This window comes from Podarcis bocagei (genome assembly GCF_964188305.1).
Source record: "Podarcis bocagei genome assembly, chromosome: 7".
Lineage (NCBI taxonomy): Eukaryota > Metazoa > Chordata > Lepidosauria > Squamata > Lacertidae > Podarcis > Podarcis bocagei.
In genome coordinates this window covers 63,191,056-63,217,662 of record NC_138132.1, presented here as the reverse complement: position 1 = coordinate 63,217,662, position 26,607 = coordinate 63,191,056, and positions in this window count along the sequence as shown.

Here is a 26,607-nt window from a genome sequence, read left to right as displayed (position 1 = left end):
TTGCTTGGAGCTGGCTCATTCCTGACACCTTTTGAATGGTGGGGAAGGCACAGTCATTCACACTGGGATGGCAAATACTGGGGATGCTGGGCTTGCTCTGCATCCTTGGTAACAGAGGTGGAGTCAGTTGAACCAGCTCACTGTCAGCGTTATCCCCAGGTAGTTCTATGGAGAACTAGCTTTGCTGGCAGGAGGTTTCATTAAGATCCCATTGGCCTGCTGTAACACTGCGCTCTCTGTAAGAACCAGTGACCCACTGTGTCAAGGGCTGGGAGAGCAGTGGTGCCCCACCCATGCTGCCTCACCAGCCACTGCTGCACAGGAGACTGTAAGGGGAGGGGTGATCCCCATTCTGCCAATTGTGTTCTGCAGTTGGATGGGCAATGTTGGATTTCCTCCCATTTCACTGCATCATACACTGTTCCGTATGTTCATCCATAAATCCTCATTGGCACATTTCCACATCCATTTATTTATTTATTTATTGTTTGTAATCTGCACAAACATTTGGATTTAAATATTATGTAAATATGTGTTTTTAAAAAATTATTATTACGTTTTGCCGAGGGCGGCATTGGCACATCTGAGATGCACAGAAGCTGGTGGATAAACTTAACACCAATTAGAACATTTGTCCGAGAAGTGTACAGCAGGTCAGACTGAATTAGATTCTATATATCTATAAATTGCTTTATACGCTGGAAAGGCAGCCTGCAATGAGTTATCCTGAAAGGGCAGGGTATAAATACATTAAATAAACAGACTGAATTTCTTATGTGCGATTTCCACTGTGAAGGTGGTTGTTTTCTTTTCTTCTTCTTTTTTTTTTAAAAAGGTCTTGTAAGCCACTCTGGTCAGGCTTGTCCTGAAAAGTGGTTTTAAAATATTTTTAAACTAATGTAAATAAAATAAGCACAGACAAGATAAATTCCTCCACACACAAAAAAAATGGCATTTCAGGAGCACACAGAACTAGGTAAGAAGGATGACATTGATTCAGTTTGCGTTTAAAGAAAAGCCTATCTAATTTGCAAACTGAAAATTTCACTTCTCCAAATTTTGCAATGCAGTCAGGTGACATTCAACTAAAGTGTTCATAAAAATTCATATGTGTGTGTGTGTGTGTGTGAAAATAATATGCAACAATGCATAGTATTAAGGAAAGCTACTTTGCAGAAACGTGTATATTGGGAAAGGAAGCATACAAAAATGTGCATATTTGGGAAAATATGGACTAAAATGCTGATGATCTTCCAAGGTATTTTTTTATTATTTTAAACAAAAAGGAAACTGATGTGGGAATATAGAGAATTCAGTTTAAGATTGGAACTATGAGAAACTGAGAGATCCCAAAACTGACAGATGCACCCATCCCCACAAAGAAAAAACCTCTATGAGGCAGCAACAACAAAATATTTCTGGTGACTTCAAATGCAGAGCGAGCAAATGAAATCAAGACCAGTTTCTACTGCTTCCAGAATAATCCACAGGCAGCCTTATCCGGGTTGTGTAATACTGCAAACTGTTTCATCAGTTCTGAGAAATGCTTTCTGATCCATGCTGATACAATTACCTAGCCTTTATTGGCAATTTAGACCTCTTTTAGGGGCATTTTAGAGCAAATGATGTTTTCTTGATATTTTAAAAAAGCAGCACTATTTGCCGTACCTTTGGGATAAGGTGGAAATGGAGTTACAGGCTCATTAAATATCTGATTGGTACAATGTGGTTTTTGTTCCATGTGAACTACGCGACCAAAAAAGGAAGCACTTTCTAGGATGACTTGCTCCCTCTTGCAGTCAGATGGTATATTGTGTATGTGTGTACGTACACACACATACACACACAGTGTATCATTTTTATCAGAGCAACTGATGAAGGCAGAAGCTGAAATGCTTTGCTATAAGAAATTAAAATGTCTGTTTTGTTGGTCCCTGCAATAAATGTATAGTTTTATTGATTAACTGCATCCTACCAGAAAAAAAATGCCTGTAGTGCTGTTTGATGCTTTCATTACTGTCTGTCTGTCTGTCTGTCTGTCTGTCTGTCTGTCTGTCTATCTATCTATCTATCTATCTATCTATCTATCTATCTATCTATCTGTAAAATAATAACTGACATTCATTAAAATATAGGCAGGATTATGAAAGTCTCAAAATCTGTCTCTGTACACAATGGTCCTTGTAGAGCTTTAGAATGAATTGCAACCATCAGTAGGGCACATAGGACATCTCTCCCAGAAACAGATCACCTCTAGTATGCACATGGGTAGGATAGGACCAGATTTTTTTCAGTGAATCCAGGGACACTTTTCAACCTCCTGCTAAATAGATGGGTTTTGTCAGGAGGGTGATTTGTAAATCTGGGGACTGTCCCCAGGAAACGGGGATGTCTCGTAACCTTAGGGTAGGGGGCTTATTTAAATTATCTCACCAGTTGAAGATTTCCCAGAATATGCATCAGGGGAGAGGTTTTTGACTCTGCTTACTGCTGCCCATTTGGATCAGCTATTAGAGTGCATATTTTCATTAAAATGTAAGGAATGACGTGGTTTTTGGCGGGTAAATTTTCACCATTAAGGAAAGAGATATTCTTAGGGGGTAGCCCTTAATTATCCCTATGGAATGTCTAGCCTGTTTCTCCTTAGAGGCGATTCAAGCAGAAAAGCGTAAGAGGCTAATGTGATGGGACTAAGGGACAGAATTTATTTCTCGGGGGGGGGGTCCTCAGATTATGTTCTCCTTTCTCATGGAAAACTATGTGTCTGGGAGAAGGCAAGGCTATAGGAGGGGTTAGATTCCTTTTGCTGTGCCAATGTGGTGCAGTGGTTAGAGTGTCAGACTAGCAACTTGGGGAGACTAAGGTTCAAATCTTGTTCATTCAGACATGAATCTCACAGGGCCAATCACAGCCTCTCAGCCTGACCTAATTGGTTCTTGTGAGGATTAAAGGGGCGGGAGGAACCATGTATGCTCCTCAGAGAAAAAGGCAGGATATAAATGCAATAAATAAATAAATAAATAAATAACATTGGGCATGTTGTCGTCACACTGCTGTTTTCAGACCAACAGTCTCCCAGACTGGGCGGCCTCTACCTGCACATTTTCAATCGGTTCCTTAAAGCCTTAAAGTCCTTTCTCTCTCAAATAGTTATCCCGCCCATGTTTATTGTCATCCAATTATCTGTTTGACTCAACAGCCTGCTGAATCTGCCTCAGTTCCAAAGAGAACTACCTCAGTGCCCTCATTTGACAATCCAGGTTTTCAAAGAGCCGTTCCATTGTTGGAACTTTTGAGATTCAGTTTTTGAGTCAGTTGTCACCATCTGGGTTTTTTCTTTCTTTCTTGTGCGTGTAAGTGTCTCATGATGGCCTGAGCAACGAAGTAAGTAGCGTTCAGGAGAAGTGTAGTAGCCCAGGAGCATACTATTGTGATAAATAAAAGCTGCTAATTTAAAACTCTTTTAGCCAGAAGTGTGATATGTCTCGAGATAACTATTGTGGTAAATAAAATCTGTTAATTTAAATCTTATAATAAGAGAAAGCTTCCCGCTGTTAGTGACTGACACAAAACGTAGCTTTTAAATCTAATCATTTTTTGGCTGAAAGCAGACTTTGGCGGAAAGTAACAGCTCTGCTAACTTTTAAGCAGCAAACTGCTAAGGACTCCACATTTTCAGTAGGAGCAGACCCCCCACACAACAGCCCCCACTCTACTCTGAGCTGCGACCTGCTCCATTTGCACAAAAGTTTCTTTTATATGATTCATATTTGCATAAAGTTGCAACATAGCAATGGTTTCTATTTTTCCCATCTGGCTCTTTCCTTACAGCTAACTTTTCCTTTTGCATTCAGACTAAAGAATAGGGCTATGCATAGGCTAGGGTGTGTGAGGGGGGGAGAGGGGGAGGGAGAGAGGGAGAGAGAGAGAGGGACCCACTTCCTGCAGCCCACCTCTACGTAAGCAAGCTCATGACTGCCTCCGAATAAGCTTGCACATGTACGAATGGGACATGTAGAGGTTCTGGCAGTACAAAATCAGGACGCCTGGTTGTGCAAGAAGTGCCTAAGCCTACAGGGTTTGTAAAGTAGCCCTGGGACTTCAGAACAGATGGGGGGAGCCTGAAGCAGAGCGGTAAGGCACGTGACTTGCATGCAGAAGGTCCTAAGCTCAATGATGAGCACATCCACGTAGGCACAGATGAATCTGTTAATGCGTTTATAATGGAGGCAGTGATGTTTCTGAATACCAGTATTGGGAACTACATGAGGGAGGAGTGTTTTCGTCCTCAGATCCCACTGGTGGGTTTCACATAGGCATCTGGTTGGCCACTGAGAGAACAGGATGCTGGACTAAATGGGCTATTGGCCTGATCCAGTGGGCTCTTATGTGCTAGGGGCTGAAGCTGGGCCAGTACTTATATCACCGCTTTACAAAATGTTTGTGGAAGAAGGTTAGGATGTTTTAATATATTTTTTACTATCATAATGGGCATCTGGTTAGGCACTGTGAGAACAAGATGGTAGACTCGATGGGCCACTGGCCTAATCCAGCAGGAGTCTTCTTAGGTTCTTTATGTTCTTATGGAAACCACCAGAAGGGAATGTGCTATTTTGCTTGGGTCCTGCCTTTGAGCTTCCCTCTAGTTCCCAGTTGCCCTGGGACTACACAGCTAAAGGGAAGCATCTTCTGGTCTCCAATGATCAGCTGAAGAATGAAGAGCTTCTGGGCTGGCTGGGTTTGTGTTACACATGTGTGTGATTTCAACCTGTTGTAAGCCATCTTTAAGTAAGGGCTGTGGTGCAGTGGCAGAGCATTTCTGCACCTAACAGATAACAGTCAGAAGTTCCCATCTCTACCTGGAGATGCTGAGGATTGAACCTGAGGCCTTCTGCCTGCAAGGCAGCTGCTCTGCCACTGAGCTACAGCCCTTTCCATATGCAAGCAAGAGGCATTATCGCAATTCAGTGGCACATTCTAGCTAGGCAAGAGTTCTGCTGAGCAGGGCTGATGAAGAATGTGACCTGGAGAGAGTCTCAAGGGCCAAGTAAAGCAGTCTGGAGGGCCACATTCAGCCCCCAGGCCCGAGGTTCTCCAGTTCTAGGGTAAACAGTGAGATGCTGCACCATATCTGTATTAATGCAAATAAGTCTTTTAGTAGGAATTCAGTCTCATTAGAATGGTTTCCATAAGCTCTAATGTCTTTTGTCCCTCCCTCCCAGCTCCTGCTTCCTCACGAAAATGAATTTTGAAAAAGTTTATGGAATGTGCAGCACAGTACTTAAGTATTTGTTTTGTTAATTTCTTAAAAACAAATTGGGTTCACAGTAAATATAAAATGTAGGACGGCTACATTAGTCAAGCAGCAGGGAGGCAATTTCCTAACGGTTATCTTGCAAAAGGCGCCATTTGCCGAAGAATTCCCAGGAAAAAAAAATATTCATCTAAACTGCTATTTGCTCGATTATAAAACTCTTCTTCAAAAAATCCAATATGGAAAGGAAGCGGTGGCAAGGAAATTCTAATATCTACATCTACCCCTGAGGTAATTAAACCAAACATATGGGATATAATGGAGCTGAATGACAATGGAGCCAGGTTAAAAAACTATTTGTTCTGCACCAAGTTAATTTCTCGGAAGTTGCATACAAGCTGTGGTGACCATAGCATTGCAAGTGTTTCGGAACACTTGGCACAAAACAAAGGCAAATGGATGGTTCAGCATTAGACAGAGATCAGAGCAAGCAGTGGACTTTTTGACGGGAGTTTAGCACCACTGGGTGGCTAACCCACAGGTTAGCTACCCCCTTTATGTAGACTGGGACACATATGAAGGTAGTCTAGGGACCAGTGGGTTGCCCCTCACCCTGCAATTCATTCCATCCCATTATTGTTTTGCCATGCTGCTCAACACTCCATAATGCCTCCATTGTATTCTGGTCCAACTTCAGCAAAAGGAAGTCTTTTTTCATGCAGCTCATTGTTAAACCATGGAACTCCCTCCTACAAGAGCCACCAACTTTGAAAGAGGATTGACACCTTAATGAAGAGGAGGGCTTTCAATGGCTGCTAGCCAGGATGGCTGATGAGAAGAGACCAGAGCGGGTTGAACCCATGGAATGCACTCACAAACCCAAACATGCCTGTGGGCCTTTTTTTCCTATTTAAATGACCCCCATGATGCATTATTCCAAGCAATACTTTTCAGTTTTCCCATCAGAGGCGATGATGGCTATCTGTTGGGATTTTCCTAGTTGTCATTTCTGCATTGCAGGGGTTTGGACAAGATGACCTGGGGGGGGGGGGACCCTTCCGACTCTACAGTTCTAGGATTCTAGGACTCCTTTCTTGGGACAGATGTGCTTTTAAATTTGTAGGTACGTATTGGATTGGAATGCACTGTGATCAGTACACAAATAAATGAATAAATAATAACTGCTGAAAGCAGTGGAGATTTACCATAAGCTCTTATTTCAAATGATGCTTGATGTTTACAACTATAAAATCCAGGATTTGAGCACAATATAGAGTGTAATAAAAGCTAATGTCTGGGGTGTGGAGAGGAGGGGGGAAGAAGAAATATTGTGCACAGGTCCGTTTTCCCCCTGCTGAGAAGAAAAAAAGTGTTCAAAGGCTTATCAATACAAAAAGAAATGAAGTAAGAAAAAATGATAATCTAATTAGTCCAGGTTGCTTCTCTGGCCTGCCCTTGCCCTGGGAGTTAGATTTCTTGTCATGCAGCAATATTATAATCAACCCTACAACACCATAAATTGGGAATTCTAAATAAATAAGAATAATCGGCATCTTTTCGCTCAGGTAAGGGGACATAAATACATTTATAATCAAAAAGCTATCTAGATAATGAGCCCTGGCTCCTTGTTTGGGCCATAACAATAAATAAAATTAAGTAAAATGTTACATAAAACATTGAGGGCATGATCCAGCCAAAGTTAAACAATTTTAATGCTCTTTTTTATTATTCCAGTGAGCGAGATTTAAGCATTCGCTTGGCTCTTCCACTGAAATGAATGGAAAGTTGAAATGGCTTCATACTGAGTATCTCCACTTCCCACTAAAATTAAATCATGGCTGTTAATTTCCCTCCCATCACTGCATGCTCAGAAATTGGTACAGAGACTCAAGTAGGCACATACAGAAGTGACTGAACTACAACTCCCATCAGCCCCAGCAAGCATGGCCAAAGGCCAGGTATGATAGGTACTGTAGTTTGGCAACATCTCGAGGGCCAAAGGTTTCCCACACCTAGTATAGTTTCAAGCACAAACTGATATATATTCAGAATAATTAGATCTGGGAATTGCATTTGAGAGGATATGTACGTCTGCACGATTCATAGGAGGCTTTCAAGCAGTGTTGGGTGGCCATCTGTAATGGATGGTTTAGTTGAGATTCTTGCATTGCAGGGGTTGGACCAGATGACCATCAGGGTTCCTTCCAACTCTGCAGTTCTAGGATTCTAGGATTTCATGTGGACCATCTCCCTGTTTCTTTTATTTGCTCACTTCATTTATACCACGCCTTTTGCAGAACCTGGTTCTTCTAACAACTGGAGATGCCAGAGATTGAACCTTGAAGCTTATGTATGCGCAAAGCATGTTCTCCACCACGAAACGAGGGCAACTACCCTCTCATGGTGGAACTTGAGGTAGCAGGCATGGTTTGCAGACCAGATTATGGGCCAGGAGTACTTTTGGCAATTTTTCAGCAGGTTCCCAGGTGTCATGACCTGAGGGTGGGGAACACAAGCCCCCCCCCAAAAAAAATAACCTCCTTGGATATACAGGACCAGAGCCTGGACCCTTCACCTGAGGAACCAAATGCCTCTTCAGGACATCTCCAGGCCAATGCCATAGGCAATAGCCAATGGCATAGGCTGGACACAAGGGAATGGAGGAGCAACCATTTTCAGGCCAGAGGATTGGCCCTTTAAGAATCTAGACTTAGTCACTAGGGGGTTGAGCCTGAGAGTGGTGGTCTGAGAGGGGGAGCTTACAAACTACAAAGCTTCAGTCTACTCTCAGGCTTCATTGGAGCAAGTTGCTCACTTGGAGCTATCCATGGTCCTGCATGGTATCCTTTGGTTTCCTTGTTCCCAACTGTGCCCTCCATGTAATGCTCTCTTTTTAAAATTGCTGTGCTCCCTTGCCCTGGGAGTTAGATTTCTTGTCATGCAGCAATCTTATAATCCACCCTAAAACACCATAAATCGGGAATCCTAAATAAATAAGAATTTGATGTTTTGATTTTGTGGCAATGTCTTTTTTCAAACAGATTGTTATAAAGATTATTACAGCAAGATACTAATGTATGTGTCATGCTTTGACTTTGTGAACCTGTACATTTCCTCTAGGCAATCAATGGGACTTTTTGCCCAGGGAAGTCCCACTGAATGCTGAGAAGGCGTACATAGGGCTTCACTGTCAAAGCACGACACATTACTGCCTGGATATTTGAAATACTCAGGGTTACATCACCCCTCCTGACCTTCACATTATTCCTTGGCCAAAATTCCATTTCATTAATGGAGCCCAAATAAAACCTGCAAATGCAACTTAAGCACACACCCCCCCATTACTTTTTGCACCTCACAACATGGAACTTGCTAGTTTTGGGTTTCCTTGGTTGTGAATCTTAGTTTGCTTTGGCACAGGATATCGATAGCCCTTTATATAATGCAAGCCTGGCTGCATGCACACTTCATTCCAGCTGCTTTTCTGGGAGTCAAGAGGCACTGAGAGTCGTTTAAATTCCTAGCACTACATCAGGGTTATGGTCCTATGTTCCAAAGTTATTCAGAAACCTGATTGGCCATGTTCCTTCAATACATTTTTTCTAACCCCAAGATAAAGATCCACGCATCTCTTTACCCTTTAAACAAAAAAGCTATTGTAATAGCATGTAGTGTGATGCGCAGCATGAATACCAAAAACATGTACATGCGCTGCTAAACTGTTTAAGTATGGGAGAAGTAGTGTCTAATAGCATCAGGAAATTGAAATTTGAAAATTTTTCTCACTCACTTATTTGATGAGAACTGGGCTGCTGACAGGTGAAGCAGAAAGTCATTTTTCAAGTTAAATGCCAAGTGGTTATATAGCATAATATTCAGTCAAAATTAACCACCTCACTGCTGCATTGACATACAGCATATTTAATGGCAACTATTTCGGAAAAGAAAACTGTAGATCTTGGGGGAGTCCTGGGGAAAAGATGGGAAAGAACATTTTGTTAATATTACAGTTACTTGGGTTTTAGAAAAGAAAAAAAAAGGTGGATGGGGGGGGGAATCAGTCAGCCTACACATCTTGATAATAGTGTAGTTTTTTTAATAAAACCCTCTGAGTCCAAATATCAAACAGTGTAATTTTATAGCACAAGCACAGGTATGTATAGATCTAGGTGTAGCAAGAATTGTGTGCATTTCATGCTTCCATGTTATACCCACTGACCTAGAAGCAAGCCTCGTTGAAATAAATCATATTTTATTCCGATATTATAGGACTTTTCTACAAAGAATGTACTTGGACACTCCAGATGCTATACCACATAAAGAGCTGAATTCCATAGGGCACTTATAGTAGGCAAACTGAGCAGATTGGCAGATGTTTATATGGCAGTGCCTATTTTTCTGTAACGACAACAACAACAACAACCTGGTATTTATATAGCACTTTTGAGTCTCCAGAGCTCCTCATGTTATCTGTCTGTCTGTCTACATCAAGGTGGGCCAATGTTATTATCCTTACATTGAAGCCCATCTGCAAGCTCCTACTCTCAACCTCTGCAGGGCAGAACCTGAATTATGGGTTGCAGGGATATCACAAAATGGTGTGGCCTATGTATCAGCAGGAAGGGTGAGGAATATACTCTTTTTTAACTTGAGTAATTAAATTTCACACTACTTGGTACAGATATGACAGCCAATAACGTAAACTCTCGCCACTGAGACAGAATGAGCAACGTAAAATAGAGCAGGCATAGGTCATGTTGTTATCAAACTAGTGGCCAGATGGGGGATATTGATGGAAACCAGACACCCTTTTGGGCCTTGTAAGAGGAGTCTTGCTGGGTCAGACCAATGGCCCATACTCTTCTCAAAGTGGACAAACAAGATGCCTCTAGGAAATGCGCAAGCAGGACCTGATCCCTGATCCCTGCCTGTGATTTCCAGCAACTGGTATTCAGAAACATACTGCCTCCAAACAGCGGAGGTAGAAGGCTATTGTGACTCCTCCAAGAATTTGTCCAATCTCCTGTTAAAGCCATCCAAGCTGGTGGCTATAACTGCACCTTGTGTGTTGGGGAGTGAATTCCACTATGCACTGTGTAAAGAAGTATTCTCTTTCATCTGTCCTGAATCTTAAAACATTTGGCTGCATTGGATGGCCTCAGGTTCTAGTATTATTAAAGAAAGATTAAAAAAAAAATGTCTGTCTATCCTGCTTGTGGGCTTCCCATTGGGACATCTAGTTGTCCACTGTAAGAACAGGATCCTGGACTAGATGGACCATTGGCCTGATCCAGCAGGTTTTCCGATGTTCTTAATTCACACACCACAAACCAATAAGCAAATTTTCACTCCTCCAAATCTTGAGACACAGTCCTCCAACCAAAATAAAAAATGTGTAATTTGGGGAAAATGTGCACAAGAATTGTGCATATTTATTAGTGAAATTAATGTATTCAAAAATCCATTTTCTAAAATTGTGTACAAAAATGTATATAGCAATTCCAATGCTAGTCCTAGTCAGAGTAGATCCCTTGGGATTAAGGAACCTAAATTATCCAGGTTCACTAATTGAAATGGGGCTACTCAGAGTAGGACTATCTTTGGAAACAACCGTGTGTGTGTGTGTGTGCGTGTGCAATTAAAAATGTTGCAAATGGTGGAAATAGGGGAAGCTGAATGGAAGACTGGAAAAATGAGGAAACGATGCTGAATAATTCATCCATTCCCACTTGATATGATGCACACAGTGTTGTTCTTGCTTTTGTGAAGTTCTAATATAGTCGTGGCACAGAAGGAAGACTAAAAAAAAAGAAAAGGAAATGGAAAACACTGAGACCAAGCTGAACAAAAGCAGAACTAAGAAAATCATGGTCTTGACCCCAAAGAAGAGTCCACCACTCCAACCAAAGCAGAGAAATTCTTAAGGCCAAAGCTATAGCTGTCTCTTCCCATCAGTAAAGTCAGGCTTCATAAATGAGCTCCTTGTGAAGGGAGATTATCACAGAGGGGAAAAGCAGAGATGACTTTTTGTATATTTCAAATTCCTTTCTTTCCATCTTGACAGGATCGAGGGAAGAATCCCCGAGAAAGTCGCAGACCTCTTCAACAGGTGAACAGCTGCCAAGGCGATTTCAAAACTCTAGATCATGATCCATCTTGTAGCTCATGTTAGCTCAGTAAAGATTATTCTCAGGAGATGTCGTATGGAGAGAAACAGATGCCAGTGGAGGACCCAAAAATGTTTCTTTCATGGTGGCGAGTCTACAACAGAGACAGGAAGACAGTGGTCCTCCAGATGTTCCTCCCAACATCTCTAAGCATTGGACAAAGGTCTTCTCTCCAGTCACCACATACCTAATTTCAGATGGTGGGGTAGACATTCAGGTGGGCCTCATGTGACAAAAAAGGAGACCTAAATTATATCCCATCCAACCCACAAGTAACTCAGCCAAATATGGCAAGTTGGTCAAGGATTCCCAGTTTGCTTCACAGAGACATGTGGATTTGAACCCAGCATCCCAAAATCCAAACACCCTTGGCAAGCCATCACAAAACGCTTGGTAGATTGCTTGTGCAATAACTGGACAGGTGTATCATTTCTTCAGAGAAGCTGATATGGAACTATGGAACTCTTCATAACAAAGTCTATAGCTGGACAAACAGGGAGTACCATAAGCCATTTGGAAACTAAGTGCGTTTCTGTACAAATCTTTTAGCATTCTTGGGCAGCAGCTTAGCTTTGTTGTAGCTCTGTTATAATATTCAGCAAAACGTGGTTTATCTTGTCAAAGAATGCAGTAATGAAAGAATTGTGAATGTATCTTGTTTATCAGTGTGTCTCTGTATATTGGTTATCACGAGATGCATTTTTTCTTGAAGGAACTGCAATGTCTGGTAGTTATTTTGATGAAAATACAAGGGCTCAAAGGCAGCCAACATCTATCTCCTTTGTGCTGATTGCGAATGCTTCTTATAATATTTTTTATAGTCAGTGGTTAGGATATGGATGATGTGGAGCTAATGCTTCTGATGAAACACACTGGAAATAAACTCCACTGTTATTAATGCCCAACAAACTTCAACTGTCGGTTTGGGTAAATTATCTCCCAGGAGAATGATGCTGAACCAACATTTATAAGTCATTGCCATGTATAAACAAGGTGTTTTGATCAAGTGCTGAGACACAGTTGTTCATATGAGGATCATTTGGAATACATTCTATCAGGAAGTCTAGCTTTAAAAATTTTTTAAAATACTTAAAAAAAAGATACATCTTTGATATAGGAAGGAACACAGGAAGCTGAACAATGACAATTAAAACCTTGGTCTATCTAGCTCAGCATTCCTTGCACAGACTGGCAGCAGCTCTCCAGTGTTTTCAAACACAGGTTTTCCCCAGTCCTACATGGAATTGCCAAGGATTGAATCTGGAACCTTCTGCATGCAAAATATGCTCCACCGTTGAGCTATAACCCTTCCCCTATGGGGTGTGCTTATGTATGGAAATCTACAAAGCTGTGGTAGTATTGCTAGTCATAGATTAGGATGACTAATATAGAACTACCGGTTTAGGTGTGATATTTCATGAAGAATTATCAACCAATACAGTGGTACCTCTGGATGCGAACGGGATCCATTCGGAAGCCCCATTCACATCCTGAAGCGAATGCAACCAGCGTCTGCATGTGCATGGGTCGTGATTCGCCACTTCTGCGCATGCACATGACATCATTTTGAGCACCTGTGCATGCGCGAGCAGCAAAACCCAGAAGTAACGCATTCCGTTACTTCTGGGTCGCGTGGAGAGCAACCCGAAAATGCTCAACCTGAAGCAACTTCAACCCCAGGTATGACTGTAATAAAAAATACAAAGCAATCCTATGCATGTCTACTCAGAATTAAGTCCCATTAATTGGGTACAGGATGCAGCCTTAAGTTCGTATTCAGTGCTAGTCCTATTCAGAGGAGAGTCACTGAAGCTAATGGAATGACTGCATGCCCAGGCACATTCTATGGTGCCAACCATAGGAATATGACAAGGACATTTGCAATAGGTTGAAATAGGCCACAACATTTATTGATTGCTGGTGTAAGTAGTTTTTAGCCAGGGCATTGGGTATGTATACAGCATCAAACAGCCCAGTTGCTGGTTTATAAATAGGGTGGGGTCAGCCCTGAGCTTAGAGGTCACCCACTGACATGTATCAGGTCATACAATCCCACCTGGGCTGCCATTGGGAAGGCTGCTGTGGCCCATTGGTCCCGGACAGAGACACCCTTTCCTGGACCCCTTTTATGGGGTACCTGATCAGCTAAGGATTCAACCCAGCACCTGTGACTTTTTGCTATGAGGTAGGCGAAAACCTGTAGAAGGGCCAATTTGTCTGCAGGAAAAAATCCTGTGTGGCCCTGAATACAGTGAGCAAATATACCAAGCAAGGTCCTCACACTGACCTGCAGCTTTGGGAAGGCCTGGGTGGGTGGGTGGTGAAACCCACAATTGTCTTCAAAGAAGGGGGACTCCCAGGTGTGGTCTTCCTTTATACAATGGAGGCAGACCTGGCTGAAGCTGGGTTGTGGCAGCAACTCTACCTACCTGCTGACCCCTGGTTGGCCCATTTAAACAAGCTTTGCTAAGTCAGTGTGGTCAGAGGAGAAGGTTAGAGTGTTGGACTAGGATCTGAGAGAGCAGGGCTCAGTCCCCACTCAGCCATGAAGCTCACTGGGTAACCTTGAGTTAGTCACTGCCGCTCAGCCTAACCTACCTCACAGGGTTGTTGTGGGGACTGAGGAGCGGGGAGACCTGTACACTACCTTGAACGCCTTCAAGAAAAGGGTGGGATAGAAATGCCATAAATAACAATAAGAAACTCCACCTTTTTTCTTTCTTATCTGTTTTTTTAAAAGACTACTAGATTAGAGAGCATGCATTTTACCATGCACCTACCTATCCTGAATAAAGCCCAGTTGACTGCCTTGCAGCAAAATGGCATGTTCACATCATTACTATTGCTTACTATTATAAATATAATATTTGTATTAATAGTAATTATGTGAACATGTCATCTTGCTGGCTCACAATCAACTGAGCTTTACTCAGAGTATACCACTTGAAATGAATGAGCATGTGCAACCCAGGTCCATTCACTTCAATGGGCCTACTCTAAGTAAAGCTCAGTTGAATGCCACCCATTGGTATTTTAAAGGGATTACTTGGAAATAGTTCCCTTGCTTTAAAGCCATGCATTTTTGTTTTCCCTCTAGCGAAAGAGAAAGGTGGGGGGTGAGCTCTGATCCTGTCTCTGGCTTATGTTTAAATGAAAATAACAGGTCAGGGATAACACAAAGTAATTTAAAGGACTAACGCAGCGGTACGTGGGATTGCCCAGAGCTACACCTTGCAATCACCCAGTTCATATTTTAGGTCCTGCCACGAGAGTTCATAGTATTTTACAAGTCTATGTTCCATGTCAGTGGCTGACTGTAGAGTTGAATATCAGTCCTATTTAAATCTGCAAGAAAATAGCTGCAGGTGACATAACCTTTCATGTAGTACCACTGTGTACATATACAAATAATTGAGGCTCTTGACCCCGTTGACGCGCATACAACTGTAAGTACAAACTTGACATTTTGATACTGCTCGTAGCCTTTCCCGTTCCTATTTTCTGTTTCAATAACCCATTGCAGGTAGAAAAATGAAAGAAGGAAGCATGAATGATTAATGCTGTCAAGCTAAAATAATGTATTTAGAAAAATCTATAAATCTCTTATTTGTGGCATTTTAAAACTCAACACGACAGTCTTTGGTGCCATTCAGGCTCTTTGGCGGCAGATAGATGTAAGCATATATATATATATATTTCTGCAGCCATAGGAGTTCAGACTCAGCCCTACGTCCCACTACTTCTCCGGCAGGGAAAATTAAAGCCTCAGCAGTGAACTTCCTCTTAGAAAAATTACTCATAAGCATCAGCTGAATATTCAAAGGCACTCATGAATATTTATTTTGTGATGTAAATGGGATTTATGTTGCTGTTAAGCCCACTCCTTCTTGCTTTAACCATGCCAAGGATTTCTCCAAACAAGAAATTGCTCTGAATAGCAAGTCAGAGTTGGGTACGATTCTGACAACCCAACAAATTCAGGAGCAAAGAAGCCCACATTCTAGACCAGACATACTTTCTACACATGGCACGGACACCTGGTATGTATCACCTTACCATATATGTGCCCACTTAACGGTTTCAACTGGTGGAACTGGGATTGCCGCAGGTGCCAAACAAAACCAGTTCTGCATTTTAAGAACTCGCTTTTTCAGTGTGGCAGGACCTACACTTTGGAACTGTCCGAGACACACACAGGTGCCCTCTGCTGGTGGCTGCCATTTTGGTTTCATATCCAAACCTGAAATTCACCCAGTGTTCCAAAAGAACTAAAACATATTCATTTACTTGAGTGGCTGTAAATGTGAGACATTTTCACCCACCTCTACTTTTTGCGCCAGTGAGATAAGCCAAGTCAGGTGTGATTCCTAGCAAAGTTCCCCGACTTGACTAGATTTGCTCTTGATTTTGATCAACTAGGTTCAGCCTGCCTTTGCTTTGTCCCTCCCACAACTTGATCTGATACCACAATGGTGTCATAGAGAAGGATGAAGAAAACCAGCCATGCAAAAGAAGTAACACTTCTATGCAACATGCCAGAACTCACCATGAACACTTCCCTTATTCTCTTATAATGGCAATGGTGCCCACCTGAGAGGTGCCAGAATTGAGTTCTGCTGAGTTCCGGATGAAAAAAGTTGTGCTTCCTAGTGAAAGAAATTAAATCATCTGTGCAGGATCAAAGCAACAACACAGAGAGCCATGGGATGATGATTCTGTGTAATGTATGCAAATGCTGGTGTGAACTGATCCTGGATGAAACATCTCCTGGATGAAAGTGCAGATCAGAGCCGAGATGGTTTTTGTACTTCACAAATGTTCTTGAGAAGTTCTTGGCGCAAAGCAAGTATCAAAATCCTTTTTTTAAAAAAAATGTGCATTTTGAGAGAAAATACATTCTAACATGCATAGTTAAAACACATATTTTACTTTAATTTTCATGTTGATTTATTTTTTTATTATTATAAAAAATAGGTATTGGCAGGTTAATGTGGAAATGGGATGGAATGAACTTATTTCCGAAGACATTCAAAAGTGATATTGAGTCCCTGCACACAGATCCCTGAGAAATGCTATATTTTCCTCAGTCAAAGGCTCCATCCAAATGCTGGGTTGTATCCAATGTAGCCCTACGTTAAAGTCTCTTAGTGATAGACTTGTACCCTTGGTGGAATGCTTTGCACCAGTGCAACTTTGTTGTACAAGAGAATGCACCAGCAAGTTGCTAGTAACATGGCTGCACAATCGATCACACAATCTTTTGCAGAACAACTGTTGGCTAGCACAAGTGTCACATTGGATTCCACTGTTGTGCAACATTAAAGATCACCTTAGGGGTCCTTGTGCTAGCGGGCAGAGAATGTTGAACACAAACAATTACATGTACCTGTACCATAATTCATTTGTTCTGAGCCTGCTCAACAAGCATTGTGCTCCATCTGGCAACTCCCACCCCCACCCCCCATGAAAAGTGCTTTGCTTGGTGCTCATCCACCTGTCTCAGTTCAGAAATTCTCATCCTGGAGTTTTTCCCCTTTCCATCTGATTTTGTGTGTGTCCTTTTTGATGAGCATGCATGAATTTGCACTATCTATCAGCACTGCATCTATTTTAAAAGTTCAGTGCCTATGAGACATGTGCATTTTATTAGCTAAGTGCTTGGGTTTGAATTACACAGGCAGAATAAGGATCCTTGTTCCAGTTGTTCAGAGGCTTCCACTACCGACTCAGGCAGGCAATCAGTGCATGCATTAGTAGTTAAACAAAATATTCTCTTTAAAAACACTAAGGGGCCTTTCATGCTAACATGATGCTTCCTCGCCACTTCAGCATGTGCACACAACAAAGCCATATCTATCCGGCTCAAACCATCTCCAAGACGTTACATTTGTTAGGAGCTCTAGAAAGCTGTTTGAAATTAAAGTTAATTAAATGAAGGCACTATTAGCCCAATTGTTTCACTTGATGAATCTGAAAAACCCAAACTGTGCAGCTCAAGTTACAGCAGATAAGAGAATTAGCAATGCATACAAATGATAACAGTTGTCTGAAAGACTTTTAAAAAAACACACAACCCACCAGATCTATAGCTTGTAACACATTGCACCTGAAGTTATAGCAGCCTGAAGCCTGCTAGATAACAATTGTTACACATCAGCACCACATTAGAGGTGTGACTTAACAGTTGGCGATATAAAGTTGGCTTATCTGTTACTTTACATCTCAAGCGCTAGATCACTAGTTCCCTTATTATTCTCCATATTTCCAGTGTCATTAATCCTTAGACATGGACACATTCACTATAATTTTGATTTGTGCTTCACGACCATACATGAAGGCAGTATAAGCCTTCCCATATGAAGACCCGATATTTCATTTCCTGACCTCCATGTTGGCAGCCCATAGCACAGAATAACAGAATTGTAGAGTTGGAAGTGACCCAAAGGGATCACAGCTAAAGTATCCCTCACAGATGGCCATCCAACCTCTGCCTAAAAACCGCCATTGAAGGAGATACCACCATCTTTCGAGGTAGCCCTTTGCATTGTCAAACAGCTCCTACCATCATAAAAGTTTTCCCAGTGTTTAATCTCATTTCTTGAAATCTGAAAAGGTTTTGGTCCTGCTCTCATCCCTGGACATCCATCACTCAATATCTGGGGGGCATCATAGCTTGTGCAGAAAGTCCTTGGTTCAACCCTTGGTCTTCCCAGTGAAAAGAATCTGAGGTGGGAAATAACCCTGGTAGACATGGTAGAAAACTACTGCTGGCCAAACTGGCCAGTGATTGACTAGATGGACCTGACTCTACATAAAGGCAGTGTTATTCTACATGATCAGCTGTTTCTATGGAACAGCCATCACAGGCCACTCAACACATAGAGAATGCATTAATCTCTGCACATAAGCTCAGGCTCTAAGTCATCAAGTAATAAAGAGTGGTAAAAGCATCAAGGGGAGCATGTGTTATTTGGCTAATTTGTCACTGCTTCAAATCAGTGTTAAATGCAGAGCTAGGGAGCCTGTGGCCCTCCAGAGGTTGTTGGATTCCAGCTCCCATCATCAATGAACCAGAATACCCAACGGTCAGGGATGACAGGTATTGTAGTCAAATAATATCTATCTGGAGGGTCATAGGATCCCTATGCCTGGTTCAAAGAGAGTTGTTCATTCACCATTTCAGGCACTTGTCCTGGAAGTCTCACTTCACAATCTAACATGTATAGAAAACACTTGTGGATGGTTATTCTGTGGTGTAGGAAAGATGTTCTGTATACCATGAATGGGGAAGCTGTGGCCCACAAGTTGCGGCTGGAGTGGAACTCTTGCCATTACTTCCAATTGGACATGCCGGTTGATACTGATGGCAGCGAGAGTCCAACCAGGACAACAAGATCTGCATCCCTGCTGTACATGATAGACATACTCCTTCTTTTATTTGCATAATAGCTGGTCTCTTGCTGGATATGAGACCTAGTTTAAGCCCTGGCACAGAGCAGATTCTGCAGATTTTTAAATGCCTTCCACAACAGCATCCTTTTTTTTGCGCTCTCTAGTATCCTTCTGTTCTCTTTTCTGATTTGGGCCTATTTCTAACATGACATTTTGAATGCAAGGAATGGGATTTGGAATCTTGCCACAGAGTCATAAATATAAAATCTTTTTGTTGGAATGCATCACCCATGCGACTTGTTCACGGATGATTCCGTGAGCTGGATTTGCTAGCTCCAGCGACTAGTAGTGTTCTGAACAAGTGTTGATGAAAGAATCCAACAGAATATCTCACTTTTAATTCTTTTTAAAGTCATTCCCTGTGGATTTCTTTGCTCCACCCAGCTGATCACAAATGGCACGAATAATTATAGAATCACAGAGTTCAATTAAAGGGTCATTGTTTAGGTGGTTGATACTAGTGCTCTGGGCTTGATGGACCTGTGCAGGAGGTGAATTAAGACCTAGGATGGAAAAGAGGTTTATAAGGTATAGTGTGAACAATTAATTACTAACTGCAAGCCTCAGAAATAAAAGATATTCTTGCCAGTGAAGATCTTCCATATTTAAGATGATTTCACAGTAAAACAGTATGCTTTATTTTTCTTTTACTTTATTTAGTAACAGTAACTGAAAATTTAATCAATGTTGAATATTGGTATTTCTTGACTTTATTTCATTTACATTCCTAAGAATTTGGATTAGGGCTGATAAAAACTTTAAAAGCTCATCAAGGGATCACTGAGCTCAGAGGTTTGTGAAATCCTGGCTTAGACTCAACCCTTCTTTTTAAAATAACACCTTTTAGGTTTTTTTATTTATAGAATTTAAATAATTTGAGAATGTTATAGCAGTGTACAAAAGGAAGTAAGAAATGAATAGTTAAATCAATAAGAATGAAAACATAGTACTTTTAAAGTCCATATTAAAAACGCCTGTCTTTGCAAAATTATTTTCTTATATATGCTTTAGTTTAAAGCAGCATCATGCCACTTAAACAGTCATGGTTTCCAACAAAACTCATGGAAACAGTATTTGGTTAAGAACTGTACATCTGTGAGGGAAGTAGAGGTGTCCTAACAACTATTAGTACCCTTTAGTGACTACAGTTCCCAGGATTATCTGGAGAAAGCCATGACTGTTTGAAGTGGTGCACTGCTTTGAATGTATAGCGCAGATGGAGCCTAAGATCAACAGCTGTAATATCAATATGGTGGCACTTCTCTTTCTGCTAAAGGATGGAGTTCCTTCTCTTATCCTTATTCACCCAGTTAATTTGCAGACTCAACGCAGTCTAACCCCTTCAGTCAAAGCTTATTTGCATTTTTCAACTCGCAGATTTGGTTCCAGTTTAGAATTATTATTATTGTTGTTGTTGTTATTATTGACAATCAATGCAGCAGCCTTGAATGGAACTGATTTTGAACCTGTTCAAATATATCTTTAAATGGAATCATATATGTACTACATTTACAATTGCAGGGCAACCCTTATAAATACCTGAATACATGATTAATATTTTAACTTGAGGGGAAATCATGCAATTTGCATGGACTAATGCCACTTCCTCCAGAACTCTGTCACTCATCTTTGACAACTGACTGGACAGAATGAATTTCAGCTCCCAAATATTTATTTTCCTTACATCAGCTAGCATGGGCAGGAAGAGGTACCACTGTTTTTAGTTTATTTCATATACTGCTGCATTTTTTCCCTGTCCCTTCAAGCTGTGAAGAGCTGCAAAAATAAAAACATTATTCTATAAATCTGCAGCCATATTTAGAATACTGTTTATTGTTCTGGTTGCCCCATTTAAAACACTAATAATAATATCCTAGAATCCAAATAGCAACAGAATAGGAGCTTGCAGTGGGATTGAGTATTAATTGTTATTAATATTATTATTGGTATCGTTAGTATTATTTATATTTATTATTAGCATTTTTGCACTCAAGTCCCTAAAAGCGACTCACGCAGCAAAAATAAAATAGCAAAGACATAAACAAAACTAAAAGACTCGTTCAACAATATATTTAAAAGGAGCAAGTTCCCCATCCCTTAAAAAAATGGGTACAGTGGTGCCCCGCAAGACGAAATTAATTCGTTCCGCAAGTTTTGTCGTCTAGCGAATTTTTCGTCTTGCGAATCACGAAATCCCATAGGAATGCATTGAAAATCAATTAATGCGTTCCTATGGTCAAAAAAAGTCCAAACAAAGCCAAATTTGGTACAACAACAGTTTATTAACTGCTCTTTAAAGTCACACATACTGTAAAGAGCAGTTCAAAAATTGAAGGGAAAATAAATTAACTTTATAAACAAAACATGTCTTTGTTTTTAGACAAAGGAAACAAAACCGCGAGACGTTTTCGTCTTGCGAAGCAAGCCCATAGGGAAATTCGTCTTGCGAGGCAAATCGAAAACGGAAAAACCTTTCGTCTAGCGAGTTTTTTGTCTTGCGAGGCATTCGTCTTGCGAGGTACCACTGTACAACAAAGCCCAACAAAATATCTAACTACCCTTCCAATTAAAAAACAACAATCCAAAGCCAGGGTCCAAAAGTAGACAGCAATGGTGCCAGGCATGCTTCTCTTGGGAAAGCATTGCATAAATGGGGAGCCAGCACTGTAAAGGCCCTTTCTCATCTATTTGAAGATAGCCATTTACAAATATCTAAAGAGGAGTCACATAGAAGATGGAGCAAGCTTTTTTTCCCTCCTGCTCTGGAAGGTAGGACTTGAAATTTAAGTTTGAAGAAAGGAGATTCTGGTAACTAAGGGTGATGAGAGTTGTTAGGGAACCCCTATTTCCTACAGTTGACAGACTGATTTAACAGTCAATCACTCTTCCTAGGGAAGTCTGGGAATTGTCGCTCTGTGAGGGGGATAGGTCATTGGAGAATTCCACCACAGTGGTATTGAGAGACTTCGACATCCACGAGGAGATGAGTTCCAAATTGCCATCTCAATACTTCAGCCATCAGGGATAGTAGCCATTATCCTCCATAAAGTTGTCTAGTCCTTTTTTAAAGCCACCCTGGTTGGTGGTCCTCACTGCTTCCATATCCATAAGCTCCCCGCACTGCACCAAATAAAGATTGTTTTGTTCTTCTGCAAACGATGGGCTTACCCTGCACCTTCTGATACCTCTCCTGTGTGTAGCTGTGGCCAGGGACGGATTCAGGTTTGATGAGGCCCTAAGCTACTGAAGGTAATAGGGCCCTTTATATATCCAGCTGTCCTTTGTGAACAACAAATTGTCAAAAAAAAATGTGTTGAATATATGCTATATGGCAATTTATGGACCTAATAGGTATCTAAAGCCATTTCCACATAACAAAGAGGAGCCTACACAACACAAGACATTGTTGCTGTATGTAGGTTTTTTATTTATTTATTTTTATCTTATATTTTGGAAATGTACATCCAGGTGTTTTTTCCCTTTAATTTTTTGGGGGGGCCCAAGAATGGGGGGCCCTAAGCTATAGCTTGTTTAGCTTATAAGTAAATCCAGCACTGGCTGTGGCTGCTTTGCCTGTGTCAGGACACACAGCACCAAAAGGCCAATTGGTTTCACTGTACTGACCTCCCCAGTGCCTCTCCCCTTTGCCCCTGAGTGAGCAACCTTGGCCCACCTGCCAGGAAGCATGCAGACCAGCTCTGCCCCACCTGTCAAGCTACTTCTGCAAAGAACCGAATTTGAATACGGGACCATCAGGCGGAGGCCACTGAAGGTTGCAGAGAAGCTGATGCAAGTTCATGAAGGTGTTTCTGGGAAGGGGGCAGGCGAGATGCTGTGCTTGCATATGCTATTCCTCACCTCCCGCCCCCGGCAAATGGTAGCCAACTGGTAATGCCACCCGCCGTGGAGAGCATCTTCTTGAGAGCGACCCAAATTTGCTTTAAAATGCCATTTTGCTCAGCCAATGGGCTTGAATAATTCAGCGTAAAAATGTAATAGCTCTGTCAGGCCCCAAGTGCCGCATGCTAATTTAGGATTTTAAACAATAATCCCGAATAAATGGAAATGTCATTAAAAAGGAAGGCTTTATTTTAAATTAAGTGCATAAAGGGACATCTTGAATCAACACGGGCCATTACAGATACTCTTGGCATGGGCGAAGACTTACAAATGTCATCACTATGAGTGAGCAAGGAAGAATATAACCCAGGTTTTTTGAGGGGTTTTTTTTAATTTCTAAAAGGAACACACAAAAAATCCCCACCCAACTTTGTGTCACAGATGCTAATGCATTCCCCATCACAAATCCCGTTATAATCAGATATACAGTGCAGCCTAATTTAGCCACAAAGCCTGAAGGACATCTAAAACATTTGGATAATCAGGAATTCAGATTTAATTTGAGGGAACGGAGGGGGAAGGACAAGAAATACATTCGTTTGGCTGAAAACAGCTCTGGATTGGCTCAATGGGGGAATCATGCCAAGGCTGACTCTGTGCAATTTATAATCCCTAATCAGGCAGCAAATGTGATATCCCCTCACCTTTAAGTCAAATAGCATGCCCTGTTCACAGGTAAAATGCAACTTAACAAAGTACTTCCGTCCGCGATTATAAAACCATTTGCACGTCCAAACAATCTGACCCACCGGCTGCATAATGGCATGCAAACTAACACTGAACGGACCACAGACAAGAGTCTTGGGTTCAAAATAGGCCACATCTTTATTGATTACAGATATAAAGACTCTCCTCCTGCAAGAGAGGGGAGTGGTTGTAGGCAGGAGCCATCTCCGCCTCAAGCAGGGGGCGTTTGCCCCCTGCCTCCCACTCACCTGGCTGACGCCCACACCCACGGCCAGGCACCCAACCAGGTGCCTTCAAGGGGGCGTGTACAGCAGCCTAAATTGCAGCAGCGCCAGCCTCCCGGCCTCACTTTTCGTCGTGTAATCAATAAAGTTGTGGCCTTTTCTTGCCCATTAACCTTACATCACGTGTCCTTGTGTTTTCATTCCACTATGCGGGGATCGGGTCCTCGAACCACAAGTGAGTTTTGGCTTGGCATTGTATATCACCTATATCATCTAGCCCAGTGTTCCCCAACCTTGGGCCTCCAGCTGTTTTTGGACTACAATTCCCATCATCCTTGACCACTGGTCTTGCTAGCGAGGGATGATGGGAGTTGTAGTCCAAAAACAGCTGGAGGCCCAAGGTTGGGGAACACTGATCTAGCCTGTCTGGAGGATTGAGCTGATGACATGCATCAAATAGGTGTGATCCCGACAGGTTTGCCACATTGGGGAGGGCTATGGTCCTCAGTTCCCACCTGAATATATGGACAGATCCTCCAGGATCACTTTAAGGGATAGCCTACAGCCATAGGAGCCTAAGGGCCGGGGTCCCTTCTCCTCCCCAATAAAATAATTGAGGGGCTGCCCCTCTCCCAAGTTGCTGGGCATTGCCGTGTTTGTGTGCCATGTCATGTGATCAGTTATGTGAGGTTGTGCTTATCCACCCCACGTCAATATTTTATTCAAGTTGGCACCCCTGCCCCCAGCCTCGGAGAGGAAGGCAGAGGCATACAACTCCCCTCCAACAAGGAGGTCTTACTGCCATATCCACCCAAGTTGTGATGATTGCTATGAGGTAGGCAACAAAAACCCAGATTGACCCAATTAGGCTGAGGATGAAATTCCTCCCTGGCCCCGAATATGGCTACCGAAGCAATTCATAGCAAAGCGCAAGATGCCACACAGAAGTGAGAGGAGAGTTAAGGAAGGGAGATCTGAAAGGCAACTACTGCCTGGCAAGGAAGCAGGCCTGTTGTTTGTTTTATGGCTGGGGAGCAGAACTGAGGGAAGACTTCTTCATGGACTGCATTTAATGATAGAACTCGCTCCCACAGGAAACTGTGATGGCCAGCCACCCAGATGGCTTCAGAAGAGGATTGGACAAATTCATGGAGGAGACCATGATCAATGGCTACTAGCCACAGTTGGAGGCAGCAATGCTTCTGAATACCAGTTGCTGGAAACCACAGGAGGTGCTCTTGTGCCCAGGCCCTGCTCACTGGTTTCCCACAGGCATCTGGTTGGCCGCTGTGAGAACAGGATGCCGGACTAAATGGTTCATTGGCCTGATCCCAGCAGGTCATGGTCTTATCTTCATGGGTTCTTATGTTCTCTTTGCAAGCTTCTCATTGGCATCTGACAGTGAGAACAAAGCGCTGGGCTTTGGCCTGATCTACCAGAGTTCTTTTTTTAAGGTTCTTACCTTGTGGTCTTCTGTCTGGTCTAGTCAATTTCACATTAGAGAGAGTATGGGGAGAAAGAGCGAGATGGAAATTCATACAAATATTGCCTTATCTAATGCATTTTGGATACATTGAGTTAATATTTTCAATACATAGTATGCTTTCTTTCCTTTACATTTTTTATTTTATATACCCCAGAGCATTAAACAGTTAGCAAAAAAAGTTTTGTTCTACATAAATACTATAGTTACTTTTACCAGGAGGGAGGAACATGGGACCTCAAATGAACGAATAAATGTATTTATTAGCTGTTCAGCTTCAGGCCATCACCCGACATCAAAACACAAAAAATATGTATTCTAACTTGCATTATGTATTATCTTGCTCTCTCTGTGTGTGTGTGTGTGTGTATGTGTGTGTGTGTTTGTGTGTGTAAAATTACCAACAAGAAAAAATACAAAGAAACAAATATGAATAAGCCACTTTGAATAGACACTAAATTTGAAACTGCTCCCGATAACTTTACACTGTTGCAGAATGAAAACAATGGAACTCTCAGTCCACCTCATAAGTATTATCTTAAAGAAAAACCCTGTAGAGGAACAGCAGCAGAGGGATTTAAAATTATCCAGATGCAGGGTCCGACAGGATGGACTGATGCTGATGTATCCACCTTAAACTTTAGGCTGTTCCAGCACAGCTTTTCTGATTACTTCCTTAATTATTTTTTAAATGCATTTATCACCCACCTCTTTTGTCATGGAGCTCAATGTGGCATCCATGGTTCCCCCATCCTCATTTAATACCAACAAAACCCCTGTAAGGTAGGTTAGGCTGAGAGGCAGTGACTAGCCCAAGACCACCCGATGGCCAAGTGGGGATTTGAACCCTGGTTTCTTCCAGGTCCTAGTCCAACACGCATCACCATCAACCCAGCTAGCATAGGCCATGGTCATGGATGTCATGCATTGGAGTCTAATAACAACTGGAGGGCACCAGGTTAGCGAAGGCCAGGCTTGGCGTGGTACATCTGTTCTGTCTGATCTATGGGCCATTGCTGGCATTCCAACACTGATACCATAGAGGTCAAGGATTAAAGCGGGGGAGAGGTCTTCTTCATGCATGTTCACAACCACCATGATTCATGCCCTCGTAGGACTTGATTCACACATTATGAGGTGGATCCAAAGATGGCCTTCTGTGAATGCAAGGCATCTCCCATTTGTAGAAGGCAAAGGCCCGTTTCATTTCAAGAAGGTGCTTGTGTTCAGCAAAGCTTCTGCAAAAAGGAGGGGGAGTGTTTTTTATCAGTTCTTTATTTCCCCCCCCTCCACCTCTACACTTCCAAATGACCCTTCAGACTTCCTGAACAGATTTTGGGGTATATGTGAATTATAGGAGAAAGGGTTGTGAGAATTGTAGAATTCTGCAGACAAGGAAACCAAGGCTGTTTTGCCCCCTCTTCCCCAAAAGTGTATTTT